Source organism: Halyomorpha halys, unplaced genomic scaffold (genome assembly GCF_000696795.3).
Source record: "Halyomorpha halys isolate HHAL.00 unplaced genomic scaffold, Hhal_1.1 Scaffold438.1, whole genome shotgun sequence".
NCBI lineage: Eukaryota > Metazoa > Arthropoda > Insecta > Hemiptera > Pentatomidae > Halyomorpha > Halyomorpha halys.
Window position 1 is genome coordinate 495,446 of NW_027107367.1, and position 17,005 is coordinate 512,450.

General features: G+C 29.8%; 1 protein-coding gene across 1 annotated transcript in view; it reads left to right on the forward strand.

Moving 5' to 3' along the window:
- Positions 1–17,005, forward strand: part of Lar (tyrosine-protein phosphatase Lar) — a 969,819-nt gene that overhangs the window by 217,103 nt on the left and 735,711 nt on the right. The window contains exon 3 of the mRNA XM_067045667.1: positions 297–320. The gene's annotated coding sequence lies outside the window, so the exon portion shown is untranslated. The remainder of the gene's footprint in view (positions 1–296; positions 321–17,005) is intronic.

The following is a 17,005-nucleotide window of genomic DNA, read 5'->3' on the forward strand; positions in this document are numbered from 1 at the left end:
AAAAAATACCAACAGAAGTAATTATTTAAATTTTTTTTTTCGAAATTGTTTAAAGTGAAATAGAATTATAGAAATAACATATAAAGCACGAAACGGGCGTTGATGACCTCAGGGTTTTACGCCCTTAAGCCCCAGACAACAACAACAACAACTAATTTATACATACATATTGGGGTATCTTTAAATTTGATTTAATTGTAATTATTCATTTTAAATGCTGTTTAGTTTATTAATAACTGCACTTACTTTTTCTCTTTTTTTAATTAAACATATTCTAATTTATATCTTTTTTTCAGGAGCCGTTAGCTTTTTTGTCAAACGTAAGTATTTTATTCAATGATAATTTCAAATAATATCAGCTGGGACTTCTAAACCATTATTACCAACAGTGGTAACCGGAAATGTTCTATTCTAACATTTCTAGCCAAAAGAGAAGTATTACATTTCATTTAACATAATCGGTAAAATTATATCACATTCACAGTGGCCACATCACATTTTCAAATTTTCCCAAAATTATATTTTGAAGGGAGGATTCGGGAAAATGAATAAAATAATTAAAACACATTCTGTAATTAACTGAACTTAGGATAATTACTTTTCAAAACAAAGCTTTCATTGTCATATTTTTGTTCATTATTTTCATTATCACAAACAAACAAAATAACAATTTAACCTATACCCTCAAAAGTTGAGGTTGAACACTTACAGGCATGTGAAATCCAAAAATCTCTTTGTAACGCTGATTCAGTTTTCATTGAGTGAAAATGCCAGATTTCAACATTGTCAACTAATTAGAGATTCAATGTAAAAAATTTAGCTGGATGGAGAACAAATATAAATTGTTTTAACAAAGCTTAAAAACTCGATTTAGATAATGTTGAAATTCAATCCCCAAAGGACGAGAATTTTGTTTTTAATTAGATTTAGTACAACGTTCTTTGTTAATTGATAAGCTTAAATACAGAAAAAATATTTATTAAATAATCGGACTTCAAGTATGCTTATATTAGTCCATGTGCCCTAGAAAAAAAGCAGTTATTTCACTTAAATTTTTTATTCCTTTAATCAAAATTATATGCAGGTAACAGTGAAAATTTTATGACTCTCTCGATTGGGTTAATAAAAAATTATGGCTATTCCTATAGTTACAAAATTTATTTTTTTATATATGTATATATATATACCAAGACTATATGGATACAGTAAATGTCCTTAAAATGTAGACATTGAAATGTATAAACCTAAATGATCCCAGAAGTTCATTTAATTCGAGATCATCCAAAAAAATTTTTCTTTTTTTCATTCAGATATCTTTAAAACCACCTATAACAAAACAAAAAGTAATAGCCCAATTTTTTTAAAGCATAGTAAATTTGATCTCAGATTTTTTTGCGTTCAATTATTCTCAATATGAAGTTTTTCTAATAACAATAAATGTTTTCAAAATAAGGAAAAACCTACACTTCCTGAATTTATTTTTTCGAATATCATGGAACTATTAGACGCATAGGTGTTTACTATCATTGAAATTCAAGAAACTTTAATCTACCATAATTTATTTCATAATGATTATCTTCCTAGGAGTAGCAGTTTCCAAGATATTCAACAAGATCTTTATTTAACATAATGTTGATTTTACATTGTTTGGCAAAAAAAAAATTATGAAAAATTATATCTCAGAAACCATTTTACGTAGAAATTTATATTAGCACTGAAATTGAAGCTAGTTAAATGCATATGCAGTACTTCATGACATTTATTTTCGTAGGTGTATTAGTTTTCATGATATTCACCAAAATAAATTTACAAAATGTTGGTTACTTGTTGTTCTTCAGAAATCTTTTGATATTTGAAACATTACATTGCAGAAACTATTATATGATATAAATTTATAGAATGTTAATTTTTCATTGTTCGGCAAAAACGTTTGGTATATCAAATTCAATTTCGGGAACCATTTGACATACAGATTTCTTTTATAGTTCATTGATTAGTAAATTTATCCCCCCTTAAAAGATATTCTGCAAAGGTTTTTTTTTTTTGTATTTTTGGTAGTTTTGATGATATCGAGCACTGATGAAACAAAAAAAATACAATTTAGGCTCCAAGAAATTGGACCTTAAATCCGTTATATAACCTAGGTATGCATTGAACCATTTTCTAACAGAAAATAACCTACAATTGTTTTTAATTATTACTCCTCAAAAAGTAATTTTTAATTTGGCAGTGTATTCTATGTTGACTCTAAACTGTGAGTTATTTTCAAAAAAGTTAATTAATAATTAGGATAAAATTATTTGTTCTCCTAGTGAGCTCTTGGACTATAGGATTATGCTAGGCCTCGTAAGATAAAGGAATAATTAAAAACATACCTATGTTTCTGTGAATCATCGCAAAACAAGGGATGCACAAACCTACGTTCAGCTTTTCATTTATTTTATATCATGCAATTAAATAATATCTAAATAATACACATACATCATTTAACTAAATTTTCGAAAAATTCAATACTTGCAACTAACACCAAATATGTATGTTCTTAGCGTGTTGGTATAAGGTAACGGTGCGTACCAAATGTTATATGTTAGAATTAACGCTAAACTAGTATTAATATAAAACTAACCACGACAATGATAATAGAATTTTAAAAAAACAATTTTTTTTAATAAGTACCGTTTCCTAAATAATCGTCATACTAAGATCTGATGACGTCAGTATTCAAGCTCGTAAAGTGCATATACTTAATCAATGAAGGCACAGGTACCAGGTTACAAAGGCTGGATGTGTCCTACTAAGCCCTTCCGACCTCGGAGACGAACCCCGGCTAATGTTAATAAAAAAATAAATTATAACATGTTGATTACGAAATATATAGTTCAAATCCTAATAAATAATAAAGCTATAAAATAATATCTCTATTATATAAAAATGGTTTTAGTAAGTACCTTGTAATATTTTATTTTATATTAATGTATTATTTTCTGTTAACCTATTTATTTGTGTATTCTAATTTATTTGTTTATTTATATGTTGTTGTTTTTTTTTTAAATTTATGTGTTAGTTCTTTTTAACTTTATTTAATTTTTTTTTTTAGTAAATTGTTCTACTGCTATAATTGTTTTCTTGCTATCTATCGATGATTTTTGTAAATTTTCTTAATTGATCAAACGATTGTTGCAAACGACTGGAGAGGAGAGGCATGAAGGAGTGAAACAGGGGGAATAATGTATTGCCGAGGTGGCAATCTTTTTTGTACATAAAATCAAATTTTATCTTTAAAGTGTGATAAGTTTTCGATTTTTTTGGTTCACTACTTATGTTCACGGGTATATTAGAATGAAAAAAATATGAAAATTCAAAGAACAAATGTTGAATTAATTAATTATCTAAAGTTGAATTATTTAATTAATTAAAGTAATTATCTCCGTTACATTGAAAAAAATATTAACAATACTGCATATTACGGTCGGGGACAGCAATTCAAGTATATAATATGGACATATTCAAATTTACAAGAAGTATGTTAAAGTTACGATATATTTATTATAGTTTACAATACTGACATCTTAATTTCAACATAATTATTGTTATTTCTAATATATTTGTAATACTGTCACTTGTTTTTCTTTCAGTATAATGACCGCAGGTAAAAGAGATCTGTTGCCGAAAATGCTCACTTATCAAGTAAATAGACAGAGAAGAGAAGCAATTTAATTTAAATAGAAAAGGGACTCAACTTCGTCACCGAGGATAAATAATATTAATTAACAATAATACTGTTAATACAAAATAAAATAAGCTACCATATGGAACCATATATTCAAGCTAACTGACTATGTTCTACGATAAGAGTCGAGTCGTAACTGATGAATTCACTTCTTGCGTCTCGTGACAACGGTAACACAGAAGTCAAAATGTATAGTAATGGGGGGGCGGACATCACAGTGTCAGGCTGTCAGAATTCTATGAATTCCAAAAAAGCATTAAACTATAGCTAGTAAGTTTTGCTTACTACAATTGCTTCAAAGTCTATGGTACACGGAATACCACCCCAGACATTGTCAGCGATCGACTTATTGGCCACCCCTGATGTATTGGTAAATTATGATTTGGCTTTGTGCTAAAAGGAGGAAAACTAATATATGTATATAGGAGAGAAAATTAAAAAAAAATTTGTTAAAAAAAATTATTTAAGTGTATTGTTATTTATTGTTTAAAAAATGAAAAAAACGTGAATGTATTCTAGAGTACAATATGTCCAATAATAGATTGATGGGTAAGTTGTGTATTATAGCAACCCAATGTATTTGGGCAGCATGGCCAAATAAAGCATTTCTCTAAGGTGGAATCATAAAAATGGGTCGTAAAAAAATTGAACGTAATAAAAACGCATTTTGAGGGGGTAAAAACGAAAAAAAAAAGTTCAGTGCAGTTTAGAGGAACGTTGTTTTTGAAGAGGTACTAAATTTATGTACAAATTAAAATGCTGTGATAAAGACTAAAAATATGGCATTATTTTTGCTGCTTACACCATGTTGAAATAATAATACAATCTGAACTACAAAATACCTGTAAATTACAGTCATACTATTTCAGTAACGAATGTACAATTAAATGAACAATTGTATAATTTGAAAAATGTGGATTGACCTGCCGTTAGGTGGGGAAAGGGGTTAACTAGAGGGGGCCTATAGTTAACTTTAAAATATAAATTCAGTGTCAAAGATAACAATTAGATATTACACAATTTATTGTAGTTTGTATAATTTTGGAAATCGGTTGTTTTAAATGTTATCTGCAAGATTTCAAAAATTGTCTACTTGAGGTTCTTCTACGGACCTACTGGACTACATACATTGGGTAATAAAATGCCATAAAACTTGTTCTATAATGAGGAAGGGTATCAATTTTATTATAGATGTTAATGGAGGAACCGCCCTACCTGTTAGTTAAACAGTCAATTTGTTGAGTTGCTTTTAGAAGCTTGGAACAAGTTCAAAGTGTGTCATCATAATTTTAACAGCCTGCGGTTAACTACTTAACCTAAGTGCTCGTTTATCAGTTTGTCTCCAAGAAGTTCATTCTCCTCGCTAATGTCATCTTCCAACTATTTGCTCCTGAGCTTGTCTCTCATCTGAGAAGATTTATGTTATTGGTATGGTAATAGGAAACAGTTGTTCCCAGTCTTTAGTTAAATCTTAAGTGGTGGCATTTACATTTGATGCTACAATTCAACTAGAAAGTTAAATACACAGCTGTATATTGTTGAGCGGTTGACAAATGCTCCTCAGAGGGTTGCAGATCTTCATTGAGTCAAGTCCGACTCTTATTCAAATTTAATTTTGTTTTTTATAAACTGTATGTTATTAAAGTCTATGTTCAGGCCACTTTTGATCCATTGCCTGAATATGACAAATTTATTAAATAAATTCCAAACTCACTTTCCTCTCCTTAATTACCTTTATTTTCCCATTCATTTTACTCCTTAGAATCCTGAATCATGCACTATTAATTTTTTGAAAATGTATAACAATAGTATACTAATCTTAAAGTAAGCTATAGTTACTAATTGATAGTTCCTAGGTACTGCACTGGTAACCTCTTTGGATTAATAGATAACAGTATCTGTATTAACTTACCTAGTAGAGTGTGTGCAGTGTATCATTTTATTTCTTTGCCTATTTTTATCTGTCAGTTTGTCTACATATCTTCAATTAGTTCACATCTGTCTACATCTCTATCTTCTTCATTATATACACCTACTTAATTTTTATTCTTTCAATCTTCACCAAACAAGTATCGTCATATCTTTCTATTTCTATAGCTCACATTATAATAGCAATTTACTTGAATAATACTGTAATAAAATCTATACTTATCATTTATTAATTTTTTTTTATTCAGAGCTCTGTTGGTTAGTTTTATTTTTAAAAAACTACAAACAACTAGTATCTTTTAATTTTAATTTTTTTTCTCATTATATCTTCTTTCCTGTTTCAATATATTTTTATCTTTCAATGTTTTTAATTTTTTTTTTGTTTTATCAATCATTTTCCTGTCGTTTGATATCTTTTATATTTTCCTCTATCTTCTCTATTACTAGTTTTTATATTAAATATTGTTTTACTTTATTCTTTTATTTTTTATCAACCATATTATAGTACATGTTAACACTTTCCTTTTCTCTCTCTCTTTCAGCTATTATTTTATTTTTATTGTCTCATCCATTTACACGAATATTTAAATTTTCTATTTTTATTTTTTTTTTTATCCTAACCAAAACAGTTTTTAAAGCCTCAAATTGACTATCCGTAGAATTCAGCATAATCTGGGCATAGTGTAAGAACGTCTATAGGGACAACCTGGCCCAAACAGTCTATTCACACTATATGTTCCGATTTCTTTTCATACCCTTACGTTATGTTATGCTAAATTTACATAAAAGTGTAAATTAATATAAAGGAACAATATATGAACGGAAACGAAAGGAATAAAAGCATTAATTAACTCTTTACAATATTTTATGTAAACGGAACGTAAAATATAACTATAACTTATTCTAGTGCTTATGGGCCAGTAATAAATCACTAACTTAAGGTGCGGGTTCTAAACTTCCTGCATTATTTCCAATGATATTGACATAGGAATGTATTCCTGAGAAGTCATATGACCAAGGGTAAACCAACAGTTGCATGCAAAGCAGGCTATAATAGAACAAGGGTATTATCAATGATTTTTCAATTATAGTTGTTTAATTTGCGTGAACATCTTTTGAGTACTGCTTATGAATATTTCATAGATATACAGCAATAATCATCTGGACTAAAATTTGACACCTATAATCTGATAATTTTGTACCTTTGTTGGTAGAATCTGGAATCTTTTCTTGCTAACTAGGTTTCTCTTCATCAAAACAATTAGATAAACTTTTTATATCAAAAAGATTATATTTTAAAGAAATTTATGGTAATATTAAAGGTTCGTCATTGTGCCATTAGATTTACTCATCTGAATTTATGCATCTGGGTATAGCAGAATTTATGTATAGAATTGTAAATTATGAAGACTTAATTGATAATTTGAAAAACAAATGATGATTTTTTGTTACGTTAATATTTTCATTCTTTAATCATGGCAATAAAAACAAAATAAGAGCTGAGTAGAAAAAAATAAATATCAATAGCAAAAAGTAATGAAAGATTGAATCCTCGAATAAAAGTAATGTGATTGAAATAAACGACTTGCTTTCACTTCACTCTTCTTCATCAAAATTTATGTATTTCCGCTGTTTTTATTTGCTATCAATCTTTCCTTATATTGAATCCTATATTGTTTTTCTAGTCACGAAGGTCATTAAACTAGACAGAAATAAAAATAAAGTACAGTAGTACTGTCTATTATATATTCACTGGATCAAAACTATGATTTTCTAGATTAAATAAAAATAACGGAATAATATGAGCGACATCATTCTGGCTTTAAAACATACCACGAAGTCCCGCGAAAAGATATTAAGAACTTTTAGACAACATAAATCCCTTATACATGGAAGATTCTTTAGTAAAAAATTCATACGTTGATGGATGAAAAGAAAAGTTTACGTTTCTTTTAAACATGACGTTTCTCGTTTACGTGAAACCCCTATCACCTTACTGAACCAATGACCGCGGTAATTAATTAAAGTTACAACTCATACATAAAATAATCATTGCTATTAAGAGAAACGTAATTTAATAAATTTCTAAACAATTTCAAGCATTGATTAATAGTACGCCGCTAAAATATTAATTTCAATAGAGTGATTGATGTTGGATTGAATCATATTTTTCTCAAGCTCATTATATATATATGATATTAGAGTTACAGCTGTCACTTATACATTATATACACAAATAAAGTTAGGTGACTGCGGGAAGAGTCTTATAAAAAAAAGGAAAAAGGTAGTTAGATGTATATGGTCTGAACACTAAATCAAGACTGTTTATTGACGGGATCCGTCCACCTATATTCAACTTTGAATATCTGATCAGGTACTCGGTCAGTTGATATTTACAGCTGACAGCCTATAACTTTTATATATTGAGTATGAAAAAGTTTAACATAGATAGTTCTGATCAATTTTTCTGAAATTTTGTGTTGGGAGAGATAAAACGAGCTAAATACAAGGAGTATGTAAAAAAAAAAAAAGCTCATTAGAAATAAATTCTGTATCAGATATAAAATAATGGAAATGAAGAGTAAGAAAAAAAAACGTTATTAACTTGTAAAAAGTAAAATAAAATAAATATGGCGCTATCGACTGACCAAGTACAATAGACAGGGAAAGGATATTTCAGTTACTATATATTGGGAATAGGGAACGAGGAAATTGGGTTTATTTGGCAAGCTGAGACCTATCAATATTGTCACGCCATCTTTTTTGTAAAAGTAAAATTGTTTGGTTGCTGATGTCTGTGCAATTGTCTCAAATACAACCACTGTTTAATAATTGGTTAATGGAAAATCAAAGTAGGATAGTTTGGCAGCTGAGGTTTGAAGAGTTGATGGTACTGAAGCCGACCCTTGGTTTATTTAAAAATAAGGTTTTACGTATAATTAAATACTATGATTAACTAACAGTGAATTCTGATGTCGTATTCTTCAAAGACAAAATAGGTAGAAATTAACTATGACTAAAATAAACTGAAAACTTTATTATTATTAACAAGTGGAATAAATCCTGGAGTATTTACTATACGAGAACGTTTTTCTTCTGATGAATATAAAATAGTGAGTTATGTATAAACTACCAATTCGTAGTTCTCCAATGGCTCTTTTGACCACTGGTAGCAAAGAATCGAAACTATACTTCAGCGACACTGATTACTTTTTCGATAAAGTTTGACGTTAAGTTCATTTTCAATACACTTTTAGATCTATGTGGAGTTCTTATTTAGTTTAAGTTATAGCATATAGATAGGAAGCTTTATGATTTAAAAAATAAAAATCTTATTTCCTAGAAACTACATTTAATTTGTGTCTCGGGAAGGGAAAAAAGGTGGAGGGAGTCGGAGCAAGTTTAATAAATAAGTTTTAGAGCTATCTTGAGGCAAGTACAGTCTGAGAATTTGATAAAGGTAAAAAAAAAAAAAATAAAGTTAAAACTTCTTACTCAGAACTTGCTGATTCCTACCTTAGGCTATTATCGACTACAGAAAGGAAGGAGTTAAGCAAACACATCCCACGCAGGAGAGTCCCGCTTTTCTCTCTACAGGCGCTGTTAAAAAGTTGAAGGACAAGGAAAAGTGTTCCTTTTGTGATAAACACTTATGTTTGATGTTTGCGCTTCACAAAAGGAATAGCAACTCAAACAGGCTTCACCGAGATCCAACCTTTTGTCAGAGAGAAGAAAGGTAATCCGAAAAGTGGTTATGAAAAAGTATTTACCGGTCACACGCCTATGACCTAAGTAAATTAATGACATAAAATTTAAATAAAGAGATCGGAAGCTTGTAAAAGGAATAAATTCCTAATTTTTTTCACTTCCCTATATGTGGAATATATATAATAAGTAAGTATTGCGATTGTAAAAAATTGTGAATTCGAGTTTTCGACAAAAAAAACATGTTTTGAGGTCCTCTGATTCGAAATGACCCAGTCAGGCAAAATGGTATGTGTGTGTGTGTGTTTGCATATGAACTAGAGATGCAACATCGATGTTCAATATCAAAATATCTATATTTACAAAATATCGCCAAAAATACATGTTTTGAATATCCATTTCAATAACATAAGGACTGTTCCAACAAAGACTTCTAATTATCCAGAACTGCAAGGAGTATGCGCAGTATAGAATTTGGGAGGGAAAGCAGTTACTACGCATGCTACGGACAGTCAGAAGTGGTTGTTGGAACTAAGAATACGACATTTACAACAAAAAACATCGATGTTTTAAAATATCCTTGTTCAATATTAAAATTTCGATGCTTAGAAACCATTGCCAAAAATACATCGATGTTTTTGAACATCCATTTCAGTAACATAAGGTCTGTTCCAACTACGACTTGTGTTTATCGAGAACTGAACTGCGTATGGTCAGTATAGGGTTTGGGAGGTAAAAAACACGCATGTTGGAACAGACCTTCAATTTATCTTTATTCCGTTACTAGTGTGAAGGTAAGAATAACTTCCTCATCCTACCAAATTGTTGATAGGACTCTGTTTATACAGTTAATTTTTTTTTTTTTTATGAAGTTACTTTTCCATTTTAAAAAAATTGAAAAATTGAGACAAACGTAAAACATCGGCTTCAAAAAATCGAATTTAAAAACCTCGATGTCAATGTCGCATTCATAGTGTGAACAGACTAGCACACAAAATAAAAGTCATAGGAAACTGAAATTAGATATACGAGGCAGGGATTTGACGACAACGTTTTCAGTTATATTAACAGACCTAGTGCTAATTTATTGAATATTTTTTTTTTTTTACTTTTCTTGAAATAAACTCAAACGATTTTGATCAAAGTTGCACAATTTAATGGTCTCTAATATCAGCTATGTCTTATTATAATTTAAATAATATGAAACCACTTAAATGAATAATTAAAAAAAATCTTCTAAATTACCTCTAAAGTACTTAGGCGAGTATTATTAAACATTTATTATTCCCAATTAAAAAAAAACTATGAAATTCGAATTTTAGTATCAGTTGCTACTAATATAAATTTTTTGTCTTTGGATTTTCGAAAATCACAAAAATAGCGATAACTTCAACGCGGGCCCATCAATCTACACAAAACTAGGGGTGAAGGAGGGAAGGTATGTTGGGTGGTAATGAAAGTTGTTTGCAGTCCCCGACGCAACAGATCTCGCCTAACTTCGATAAAACTGACTGATGATGTTATTAAAAAAAAAAAACTAGTACAACTCAAGAAGGGTCAGAGGTTCAGTACGTTATAAGAACGTACTATTTCTTGAACAACGGTTGATACAATAACTTAACCATCAGGTTTTCCCCCAACTAAAGGTACCCATTTTACATAGATTGGATGAACCCATCGAAGGTTCATAACCCACATGGTTTATTTATAATTATGGTAACCAAATAGATATATATCTGCCACAGCCCGGCCCCGGAGATAGCACAGAAATATATACAAAAAAATAATAACATAAAACGAAACTATGCCAACCTTAAAAAAATTAAAATAAATACCCTTATACGATAAATACATTTTAATTTCATAAATTATATTTAATAGTTAACTTAATAAGTGTAATGCTTTTAATTTAAAAGTAAAGTTTCAAAATTTGATTGCAATTTTATTTAAAAAAACAAATTGATGTATGATTTTCTCCATTCATGTATGAGTATGATTCTCATCCAACTTTAAGCTTCGTGAAAAAAAACGGTATTTATATGATGCATACATAATTATCGAGGTTCAATAATAAATAAATTAAGAAAGATAATTGCACTTTATCAAATTTGTTATTGGATGTTTCTGTAAATTAGAAAAAAATATTTGGAGCTATTTATTCATGTCTTTTGAAGCATTATTCGAAAAATCGGATTTAATAATCAAACTAATTATTATTAATAATTCATATTCAAAGTAATTACTGATCGATTAGCCATCAGGGCTATTATTTTGTTAACAACGGTGATTAAATTAATTTATGCATTCAATAGCTCTAATGCTATTTGCTCGTTAATTTACTATAACAACAACAAGATAATTGTTATTTACTTAAACGATGTTAATGTTTTTATTAATATCTCATTTAGTTAATCCTTTACCTTCTTCCAGCATTTACTTCAGAAAATAATAGCTTTATCTATTTGCTCTTATTTGTGAGTGTTTCAACATAAGTCTGCGTTTTATTAGCTATTCATATATTAAATAATAAAGAATTTAACATTCTTTAATTAAAATCAAATAAACTATATTTTTGTAATTAATAGTTTATTAAAACTAAAAATGTTTCAATATCCATTTTTTTAATAACTAAAATGTAAAAATAAACTTCATTTACTTATACACCGTAAATAATAAGTGTTTAAATTCAAGTATTCCCCGAGTTTCACTGTTGGGGATATTCCCCGAATTAATTATAATTTGCTGGTAAACTGATATGAATGGAGTGGACTGTATACAATGGATTTTAAATTAATTTAATTTAATTTAATTTAATAAATAGATTTTAAGTAAGCAAGGTGAAAATAAACCTCTATTCTTGCATGATTTTTAACTGATTATTATTATTAAACATTAACTTTGACTGTTGACTTAAATAGGGTCACATAGAATAATAATGGTATTGTAGTTTACTTGGTAGTTTATTAGTGAGGTATTGATATTTTGATGAAACTTGAACACTGTTTCTTCTATCATGTTCCCTAATACTGTATCTGTCCCTTCGACAGGGTGCTGCCTGGAATCACTCATCCTGTACAGAAGCCTTGAGTATATAGGCCGACTGCTTCTTGTGTTTACCACTAGATGGCAGCATCTTGAATTCCTATTCAAAATCTGTGTGGGGTGGTCGTCCTCAAAGAAAAGTATATTGAGTTGATTTAAGTTTCACTATTTCTTCAATTTAATGTTCGATAGAAGACAGGTGGTGATTTCTATGTCCTGATTGGTTTCCAAACAAAAGTCCTCAAAAGTGGGTTAGAAATCCTTTCTAATATAATCTCATTGTTGGTAATTAATCAGTCTTAAGCCCTTAACAATGTTTACGTATTACTAGCAGACCCGGAAATTCTCCAATATTGCTAGATTAGAGGATAAATTTGAGTGAACACAATTGAAAGTGTGATGTAAATTAATTAATTGAGTTAGAATTAAACATACATTATTATTTTTATTGACACATTCGATTAATGATTGAGTTAATCATTTAATTAATTAATTAAATTATTAAATTAGGTTAATAATAAATAAATTAATTAATTACTTTATTTAGTTAGAATTAAACATACATTATTATTTTTATTGACACGTTCGATTAATGATTGAGTTAATCATTTAATATATTTATTTGGTATATAGCGTTAAATAAAAAAAAATATATTAGAATAATATATAATAAAAATCGGTTAGTTATATATCAGGTGTCTTTAAACATTTAAGCTACATAGTAATTATGTTTAATTTTGTTTATGACGTTTTTTCTACTGGAAAAATAGAGGGTTTCAGCAGCTTTTAAACATTCCATGACGACAGGAAAAATTTGAAAGAAAACAGCTCGTAAATCGGTCAAGTATTTCAAAAGTTTACTATTTCAAGTATTTACTGTGGACAAACATTCGAATAATTCCCTTTTATATACATAGATACAAACCACTATGCTCATGCTTAAATATTATGAGGAATGTTAATAACTCAGAAAAAAAATAGTTAAAGTCAATAGGTAATAGCATAATTTTAAGCAAACTTAAATTAAAGAATTCGGATTGAAATATAATAGACGAAAATAAATTTAAGAGTCCTCTGATTTTAGTTCTGAGAGGAATATTTGTATTGCCAGTAATTGGATGAGTTGATACTTGAAATCAGAACAAGATGCAAACATATTCAACGAAGTTGAAAGGGGTCTCGATCGATTTCATGTAAGCCGTCTTCTTTGGCAGGTTAGGCGAATGGAAATGGGCCCTTCCTATCTGACTGGGAGGACATATCCTTAGTGCGATAAGGACTGCAGGGATGTCAGGTCGATATCCAGCTGAGGGGAAGAAGTGGTTGGGTCTGAGCAGGGGGATAGTTGGTTGCATTATACAGTATTGAGATTAAAATATTACAATATTGAAATCAAAATTAACAATATTTAAAATTGAATATATATATTTTTTTTTAAATTTTAGAGTATCTGTAATTGACTAAAGACTTGTCTTTATTTAATGGTATTATTTGTGTTTGTTCAAGTAATGTATAAATCGGTTAAAAATATAAAATTTTTTTTAGGTCACCAATAATTAGCTCCTTATTATTAAAATTATAGAAAAAATTACCTCCGAAAAATTTATTATCGATCAGTTAGCAGCATTTATCATTTGATGCTTAGAATAAACTTTTGTAACTACAAAGAGATAAAAGTATAGAATTTTATTTAAATTATTTATTCCATCGTTAAAGTGCACTACGGTTATATTGTTAACTTACTTTATACAAATTAAAGAAGCCACGTTTTAAGTACCAAGTATTAACAATCTGCCACCTTTTTTTTTCCTTTTTTGGTTCGCTCTAAATACCTTCTAGATCATTAGCCACACAAATCAGCATTACCCACTCCTACCAGTCTTGAGCTATTGCTTTCCAGTTTCCTCCATGCAGATTTTTCACATCTTTGTTAACCTTCTTACCTTCACGTCATAAGATATTGACTGACCAGTCTCTGCAAGCATTTCGTCGCTAGTTCTTCTCTTCTGTGAGGTACGGCTTAGATCCCAGATCGCTCCGGTAATCTCACGATTTTGCTCTCTAGGGTAGCTGTTACAGCCTAGGTTTCGCAGGTGTATATCAGAACTGGATTTATCTTGGCATTGTACTCCTTTAGCTACAGATTTTTAGAGATTTATCGGGAAATTAATTATTCTAGAAATGGAGATGAAGGCTCTGTGTGCGCTTTTTACAAGCTGGTCTATCTCTGGCATCTTTATGTGAAATAGTTAATTTTTAAGAAACCATAACATATTTACGTTCTAGAACATTATTTAATTCAATTATAAAAGATAATTTAAAAACTATTAAATGCAATTAGTTATCAATGAAAGGTGTCTTCCATCTTGTAAAAGTTTGTCATCATTGAAAAACATTTTAAAAAATATATCCAGACTTTGTTAAATACAGTAGTTTTTTCCTAGCAAAATATCTTTGAAAGCAATATTATAAATAACCCTTTATTTGTCTTTTAACACAGATCAAATAAAATTATGCTGTGCTTATAAATAAAAACGTTAATTTAATTAAAATATGCTGTAACGATCAGTATTATTACAGAAGCATCAGAACCAAAATTTAAAAAACAAAATAATAATAGTAATAGAATAAGGTGCAAAAAAATCGGCTAACCATCTTCTAGAGATAACATTTTACATTTCATATTTTTATTTTATTTGTGTATGTAGCGCAAGATTTGGTGGTATGCAGAGATAGTAGGATAAAGTAGGACATGTGAACAACGCACACTTGTATCTTTTCTGATAATTATCCCATTGATATTTATGCCATTATTAAGGTGATTTTTATTACACTTTGTTCTACAAGAGACAAGACGCAATAAAAAAAAGAATGAAGGACTGAACCTGATTAATTATACTGTTATGAGTACTGACTTTTCAAACAGGCAATTATAGTAGGTTGGTCGATGTACGACATGTCACAACACTGTACTCGTTGAGAAATCAAGAGGAGTTCATATCATACCACAAAAAAACCAACCCTTCCCGCCCCACTAAGACCCCGTGGAAGCTACGGTCCTATATCACTTTTGTAATATTTGCTTAAAATGGGAAGATTTTATGATAGTTAGATCGACCAATATCTAAAATACACCTGAAATTGGAAAATGGCGTAAAATATCGAGAATGCTTGAGCGTTCGTAGTGCAACCTTTAGAGGAAGCTTTCACGTAGAACTTAACCTTTGTCTATTAATCGTCCAAACTACAAAAACCTTTTTGAAAAGCCTCCTCCCCCCTGGACCCGCACGATCACTCAAGCATGCTTGTGTTTATGGTTTCACTTTTTATTTTTTATGGAAATTAATCAAGATAAGAACAAAACGATTTACACCACTTTTTCTATCAACGGCTCAATTAAACTCATCTTTTCTTTCTAATTCTTCGACAAACATTAAGGTGGCTGAATAGACCAAAATAACGTTTTGAATAAATAAAATAGGTAATTCGTGTAATATTGTATATCATTAAGCAAGCTTATTTTAGCTTTACTTTAATAAATCACTTTTTATAAGTTGGGTTCCAGACTAGTGCAGATCGTCCTGACCTAGATCCTTCCCCTATTCACTGAACCATTTTGATGAATAATCCATCTTCGGCGAGGATCGACCACGGATGTTAGCCTTCATTGGAATTAGCTTTATTTAATAGAGCTATCTGAGAGTAGACTTCACCCCAACGGTCGCTCTAACAAGGACAGTATGAATAAAAAATCGGGTCGATTCCCGTGGCTCCTTCACCTGCTACCACTCAACTCTTCCAGTTTACACTCCTTCGGCCCTTTCTTTAAAATTAAACAGTGTCCCGATGAAGCAAATTGCTTTTCGTCTCAAGGGCACTCGATCTTAAGGGAAAAACTTATTGTTCAGCGTTCTGAAAATGAGATTCTTCTGCATAAAGTTTCATAATAATTTTATTCTACAAATACATACCGGTTGAAACTATCATAAAAAAATGTATTACTAGTTTTATTAATTGCAAGTTATTTTATTAGATTTATAGGTATGTAAAAGTAATTATTATTAATTAAACGTCGGTTTGTGTAACATAAATTGTTCCAAAACAACTTAGGTACTGATTTTTTTTATATGATCGGTTTAAATATACGTTAAAGTAAATAAATATAGTATATACCTGATCCAATAGGTACTCTAGATAGCAGAGTCAAGAGATTCGCACGGAGTCCTCCATACAATTACAGAAGCGATCTAGGATCAGTTCCTTATTACAAAGAGGAGAAGAACTGACTGTGAACTGCATACAGAGACTGGTAAGTCAATCTCTTATGATATAAAGGTAAGGAGGTTAAGATGGGCGAGACATGTAACTCGAAGCAATCCATCAGGACGCCTCTACACAATCAATGATAATATAGTAGGCAAGACACTACGTGAGAGGCCAAAAACCAGATTAATAGACATAATAAAAAAAAGGTGCGAAAGATCTACATGCAGTAAACTGGAAAACAGTAGCCCAAGGTAGGCAGACGTGGAAATGGCTGGTTTGGGCGGCCAAAGATCTACTAGGTATGTAGAGTCAACCGAAAAAAAATATATATAT